Source organism: Nicotiana tomentosiformis, chromosome 4, assembly GCF_000390325.3.
Source record: "Nicotiana tomentosiformis chromosome 4, ASM39032v3, whole genome shotgun sequence".
In the NCBI taxonomy this organism is placed as follows: Eukaryota; Viridiplantae; Streptophyta; class Magnoliopsida; order Solanales; family Solanaceae; genus Nicotiana; species Nicotiana tomentosiformis.
The window spans coordinates 45274280-45281817 of NC_090815.1; the positions used below are offsets into that span (position 1 = coordinate 45274280).

The window sequence follows — 7538 nt, forward strand, 5'->3', positions numbered from 1 at the left end:
TAAAGCAATCTGTTCAGATTCTGTCTCAGCCATCCTTACAATTCTATTTACAGATCCTTCAAGATTCTCATTCTCCACTGAACCAGGTAATGCTTTTGTAAAAGATATCCAACATATAATAATATTGAAAATAACTTATTTGATTTTGAACTCCTAAATTTTACGAAATGTTTTTGATTTTATAATTTTATCCAATATAAAATATATTTTTAAAGGGTAAAAAGGGCAAATCACTTTTCGCTAAGAGCATTCGTGCTTTTAGTATAATATAGATTAAGTATACATATACATATAACATACATAAATACACATATAATATACTATATGCATAATCAATATATGTTTTGTTTATTTGTGCTACCACCTGTAATTATTTTGGGTCGCGAATGAAAATAATTACCACGGTTATCACACCATCCACAGGGAACAAAAACAAGAATTGGGTATATATGAGAACCAAAGCTAAATGCAAGAGGTAGTTATTGCTGGTAAATGAATCACCTAAACCATTGTGTTGAATCTATGAGCACTGCTTGATAACTTTGGCTGGGAGGCAATGACAACAGCAAGAGATGCAGTTCCTAGAGAAGTTAGCGACCAATCATCATCAGCAGCAATTGCAGCAGTGCACTACTCAATCCCCTTTATATTGGCAACCAGTGCTTGCTCAACACAGGGCCTAAAGATTTTCAAGAGAACCGGTGAAAGGGCCAACCCCCGAGCTTCGAGCAAAGAGCAGTGCCCGAGACTTATGTGAATACTCTCAGCAACAGGTCTTAAGCATCCTGATGCTGCTGGTGAAGCTATCACATGTCTCTTAATTACACGAGCAAATTTCTCAGTCTGGTTGACAGCCCAAGTTACTAGCTCAGATGAATAAAAAAGGTTCATCATCAAATAAGGTCAAGGAATCACTTGTGGCCTGTGCAATGGTCGAGAATACAAGCTCTGAAAGAGCAGCACTATATGCTACTACATGTGAAGTACCTAAAGGCCGAAGACCCTGCATATTACCTTGCAATTTCTGCTGGTGAGAACTTAACATCAAGTTATGAGAACGAGGCCCATCACCTAGACGTTTTAGAGGTTGCACCGCAGAGCGAAGCTCAGCAGCACTGACTGTAGACTGGAAAGTAGCTTCTGCTAACTGTGCTGCTAACTTTTGCTTATGTTCAGTGATAGCTTTCTGCAATGATAATAACGCTGATAGAGTCAATGTCTGTTTACTACAAGAATCTTTTGCCATATGTTCACCCTCATCCAGCACATCCAAAGTTTCATCCACTCTCCTCTCAACAAGCAGCACTTCAAGCTTCTCTATAAATTGTCCTAACCAACTCTCAGAATTGGCGGCATCTCTGTCACCAAAAATAGAACTATCATCTTGCATCAAACCCTCAAAGCTAGATAGAGAATCAACATTAATTCCTTCAGCTAAACCATGAACAAGCAGCTCGAGTAGATAAGAGATTTCTCAAGGCAATAAGCTATCCTTCAATATTGGAGATTTCCCTTGATGTGCTGCATATATAAAACGTATAAGAAACTTCTGCAAGTGATGCACCAACAGCCTAGATACACTGCAAAGGGATGATATTGGTTGTTTCAGCAGCAGATGAATATTTTACTAGTAACTATAGTTCATTAAGTAGTCACTAAGACGACAACAACAACAACAACAACAACAAAAAACCCAGTGCGATCCCACAAAGTGGGATCTGGGGAGGGTAGTGTGTACACAGATCTTACTCTTACCTTGTGAAGGTAGAGAGGAAGTAGTCACTATGTCACGACCCAAAATCCACTATAGGTCGTGATGGCGCCTAACATCGCCGTCAAGCAAGCCAATAGTGATTGATCAATTTAATTACTCATTCTAGTACTTTAAAATCATAATTTTTATTAATTAAATAGTATGAAATAGGATTTACATGAACTACAATAATGAACAACCAAAGGAACCCCCAAAACCCGGTATCACAAGTGCATGAGTATCAACTAGGAAATATAATAAAATACAACATCTGTTTGGAATACAAATTAGACAGTAAAATATAAATAACTCTGATGGACACTCTGCAGACTGCGAATCGTAACATAAAATGCAGCTCACGATAAAGTTCCCGTAATAGTCGCACCTCTGCGCCCAAACGACCACCAGACATATATGTACCTGCACAAAAAGTGCAACAAATATAGCATGAGTACGTAAATCCACGTGTACCCAGTAAGTATCTAGCCTAATCCCAGAGAAGTAGTGACGAGGGGCCGACATCCACACTTACTTGTGGTCCAATAAGACAGATACAGTAGAAGTAAATAAATGTGAGTCAGAGAGAATAAACGAAATAACAAGTATAAATACGTGGTAATATTCTCCTCTCAGCAATAACTCAAACTCTCGGCTAGTAGTTACCTCCTCAATCGGAGTATATATCATGGATCTCACCAGATAGGTCGCCACAGTTCAAATCGGAAAAACTCACAGATATACTGCCTTCTTATCAATTATTACGCATGATTTCATAAGAGTATTTTATAGAAATGCTGAGGCGTATTGCCCGATCCATCATAATATTTCCGAACCATAGATACATCTATTATATTGCCAAGGCGAACGGCCCGCTCCTATGAAAGTGTGATACATAATCCTGCTGAGGCGTACGATCATATCCATCATAATATGCGCACTGCCGAGGGTCGAACGGCATGAACCATAGATGTATCTAGCTTGTCGAGGCGAACGGCCCGATCCCATTAGAATAAAAAGCTTTGACGGGTCCTTGACCCCACTCACGAATAGACATGTGCATTATAAACTTTTGGGAAACCTTTCGATGAGCACGCATAGTGCGAGAGAAATTCATAAGAGGAGTACAGTTATTTCCCGGCTAATCATGAAGCCCGTTGAATCTCTACAATAGCAAGTCTATCACTCTACACAAGTCTAGTCTCAAGTTGCAATGTAAAATAAAGGAATTTAATAGGTAAAAGACAACTCAAATAGTACAGTTATAGCATGGCGGGAACCTAAGTCTACCCGGACATAACATGAATCTAGCTACATACGGACTCTAGTCACCTTGTGCGTACGTAGCCCCCGCAATAAGTAGCACATAGCAAATACATCACCTAGGGGTAGTTCAACCCTCGCAGAGTTAAACAGGAGACTTACCTCGCTCTGAAGTTCCATAACCGGCTCCAAAGCTTCTCTAACACTCCAAACCGATGCACGTCGATCCAAAACTAGTCAAACAATATGCAAACCAATCAAAATATACTCTAATACCCATAATTAATCAATTTAAATAATTCCCAACTCCGCTCGAAAAATTGATAAAGTCAACCCTCGGGCCCACGTACCCAGATTCCGAAATTATTTAAAGCTAAACCTTACCCATAATACCACGAACTCAAATATATAATTTATTCCAAATTCCATGTCCAATTTTATGGTCAAAATCCAAAAATATCAAATTTTAGGTTTTCTACCAAAATCCCAAATTTCTACTAATTTTCATGTTTAAATCCATATATAAACTATGTATCTAACTTGTAATATGTGAGAATCACTTACCTCGTTTTGATTGATGAAAATCTCCCCTTGAAGCTTTCCAAAATTGCCCTAACCAAGTGAAAATGGAAGAAAATGGGCCAAATCCCGCTCTTACAAGAACACACTGCCCAGCGACCTCTCGTATCTGCGGAACATTAGCCGCTTCTGCGGATCCGCTTCTGCGGCTCAGAGTCCGCTTTTGCAGCTCCCTTCAGGCCCTTCAACCTCAGCATTTGCGGCCCCTCCACCTCTTCTGCACCTTCACTTATATGATGCTTCATCTACAGGTGTGGTTCAGCTTCTGCGGAATTCGACCGCATCTACGGTCCCAGCCTCCCCTAGCAAGGTCTGCACCTGGGTTCCAATGGTTGTATCTGTGATCATGCATGTGCGGGAATTTCTTCGCAACTGCGACCTCATCCAGTTCAACTCCCAACCACTTCTGCGACACGATGTCGCTTCTGCGATCTAGCTTCCGCAGAAGCGATCGCACCAGCAACAAGAAAATCCTAACATTCCCTTAGTCAAAAAATTGATCCATTAATCATCCGGTATCCACCCGAGGCCCTCGGGACCTTAACTAATTATACCAACGCTTCCCAAAACACATTACAAACTTAGTCGAGGCCTCAAATCACACCAAACAACATCAAAACTACAGATTGACGATCAAAACCCTTTTTGAAAACTTCCAAACTTTTAAACTTCGACGAACACGTCTGATTCATATCAAAACATTCCAGAATGACGCCAAACTTTGCACACAGATCACAAATCATGATACGAACCTATTACAAGGCTCTGAATCCCAAACGGAGATCAATAACACCAAATCCCACTCCGAACCAAACTTAAGAAATTCTTAAACTTTAAAAATGTGAACTTTCCATAATAAATACTGCAAAAAGGAATTTCCAACTACTATTCACTTCAGGAAAGGCTCACATGTTTGGAAGAAAATGTTGGACGCAAGGGAAGAAGTGGAACATGAAATCCTCTAGGAGATGAACAGAGGCACTAGCAACATATGGCATGAAAAATGGACGGGTCTAGGCGCATTATATCATGTTCAGGGTCAGATAGCTATTCCATAAATTGGAATATGTTTGTTTTGTCATAGGCATGTTTTGTCATTTGGAACTTGTGTGCAAAGTTTGGGTTCATTCTGAATTGGTAGACTTGAATGAGATGCTTGGTTCGAAGTTGGAAGCTTATGAACTTAAGAGATTGACCTTGATTGACGATTTTTGATTTTAATATTATTATTTTTGGCGCTTTGAGCCTTTGGATAAGTTTGAATAATATATTTAGACTTGTTGGTATGATTGGACGGGGTCCCAAGGGGCTCTGGTGAGTTTCGAGGTGATTTCGCATCATTTTGAACCACTTTGCGATTGTTGATGTTCTGGTGTTCTGATGTTCTTCGTGTTCGCGGCTAAAAGGTCGCATTCACGTAGAGTAATTTTGGTCATTGGATTCATGTACTTCGCATTCGCGATACGGCTATTGCGTTCGTATTGGTTGGAGGTCAGATGCTACGTGTTCGCGAGAACTTGGGCGCATTCGCGATGAGGAAGTAGCCGGCTGGGGGGAGTAGGCCTTCGCGTTCGCAATGTGTTGCTCGCGTTGGCGGAAGGCTAGTAAGTTGGTGATCGCGTTCGCGATGGTTTTTCGCGTTCGCGATGAAGTAATTCTGGGCGAGGCTGTTTGTGCTTCGTAATCCAATGGCTTGGCCGCGATCACGATAAGTACTGCAGGACTGTGCATTTAGGTTGCAAATTTCAGAACTTTGCCCATTATTTAATATTTTGAGCCTTAGAATTCAAGAAAAGGAGATTTTGAAGAGCAATTTCACTAGTACACTGGAGGTAAGCAATTTTCACTTGGATTTGGCTTTATGTCTTGATTACCCATGGATTTCTACACCTAAAACTTAGAATTTTGAAAGGAAATTTGAGATTTTTGCCTACACTTTAAGAAGTATATTTCGGGGATTTGAGTACCAATTTGGGCGAAGAAGAAATCACAAAGTTGCATATATCTTGTTTGAATATATTATTATACCAACTTGAACTGTATTAGATATGGGACCATTTGCGTTCTGTGCTGCAGCTCTATGATTTTAGTATTACATTGGAAATTCATCCTTCGTCAGCCACACTATTTCGTACGTTGAAAATATCGAATCATAGTGAAATCGTACCGAACCAAACTAAGAAATATCGAATCATATTGAATTACTGTGGTACGATATTTAGTATGCATAATTGATAAATCGAATGCCGAACTAAAATTCTTAAATAGTGAGCCGAAGTAACGAATATTCACCCCTATATCTATGGTTGCGGCAAACTTCTTCATTCAAAATATGGTCATCCTCTTCCACACAAAACCTAGTCAAATTAATTGATCGCATCTTGTACTTCACAGAAACTTACCTAAAATCAGAAGAAAGTTTAGCCACTAGTGGAGCCATATACTTTGGACAAGATGAATAAAATAAGAATAGAAAAAAGTTGCAAAAACTAATAAATAAACGAAAGAAAAATAATGTTGGATTGTACATTATTCAACTTTGAATGGAAACATTCATGCAATCTCGATGGTGTCAGCTCCAAAGCTTTGATTCACTTCGAAAATTCATATTTTTAGCAAAAAATTAGGGTTGATTATAGATAAAGAAAAAAAATAGGATTCTCGAGAGATGAGAAAAGTGGGTCGGATAGGAAATTTACCGTTGGTGTGTTTATTATAAAGAATCTAAAATATTTTTTCTTTTTTTATTCATTTTATCCTTTAAAATTAGTGAAATACGCACCCAGAAGAGATAGTTTACAACATGTGTGCAATCGAATTTCGTACAAGTTCAAGATGCAGATTATGCATTTTGCCTCTATTATTAGATGACATTTTGTTCTTAGAGTTTATTGGTGAAACTTTTTAAAAATCATCGGAGTTTCAATACTACATTGAATCATATTAATGCCTGTGACTAATTCTTATTAGTATTTTCTCTGCTCTACAAAATTCTTTGCTCTGAAAAGTTTTCCTTTTGCTTTGTCACTCAACCTTTCACTCCCCACACAATCAAAAGTCTTCTAAATGAAAACTTTACCCTCGTTAGGAAATTAATTATTTTTCTACAACTCGAACTAGAATATTAGTAATTTAACTACTAAGCTACGTCATTAGTTTATTATAGTTAAATAATAGGTAAAACTTTGAATAAATTAATCAATCACAATTAAGTGACAAATTATAATATGTAGCTAATACATATCATGCATTCATTCATTTGGTGTAAATACCACGTGTGAGTAAGTTTTTTCTTATAAAAGGTTTTATTGTAGGTATTGGGAAAAATACTCATATAAATTATTTATATCCAATCAATAAGTACATAATTGTATCTTTTACATATAATCTTACCACTTGATTATAGTTAATTTAAAGATAATTTACTAATAAATCGTGATTAATAATATTGTTTTAGTGAATATGGAAGAGCCGATGACAAAAATGGTCACTTATGTTTGGTGGTAAGTTCAAAGTAATCTTTTAAGTATACTCTTGAGCAACTTTGATTATTTAACGGAAGAGGGCAAAAAATGCCCTTGAAATATCTGAAATAGCTCAAAAATGTCCTCCGTTTATTTTTGGTACCAAAAATATCCTTGTCGTCTATATTTTGGACTATAAATGCCCTTAATCTGTTAGTCTTGTCATTGAAGGTGACATGGCAGTCCAACTGGGTTAGATTTGCTTACATGGCCATCCACCTAAGCAATCCAACATGGTAAAATTATTTTTTCGGAAAAATTAGTTTTCCAAAAAAAATTTAAAAATACAAAATCAACACTTATTCTGAAAAAAGTAAAACAAATTTCGGAAAAAATATTTTTTCGAAATTTTAAAAAAATACAAAATTAACACTTATTCAAAAATCAATAAATAATTTTTTCGAAATAAATAATTTTTTCGA

At 37.4% G+C, this 7538-nt stretch overlaps 1 pseudogene; it reads right to left on the reverse strand.

The window, feature by feature from the left end:
• Window positions 1-431: 431 nt before the first annotated feature.
• On the reverse strand, window positions 432-2275 carry LOC104113060 (exocyst complex component EXO84B-like; annotated as a pseudogene).
• Window positions 2276-7538: the final 5263 nt, after the last annotated feature.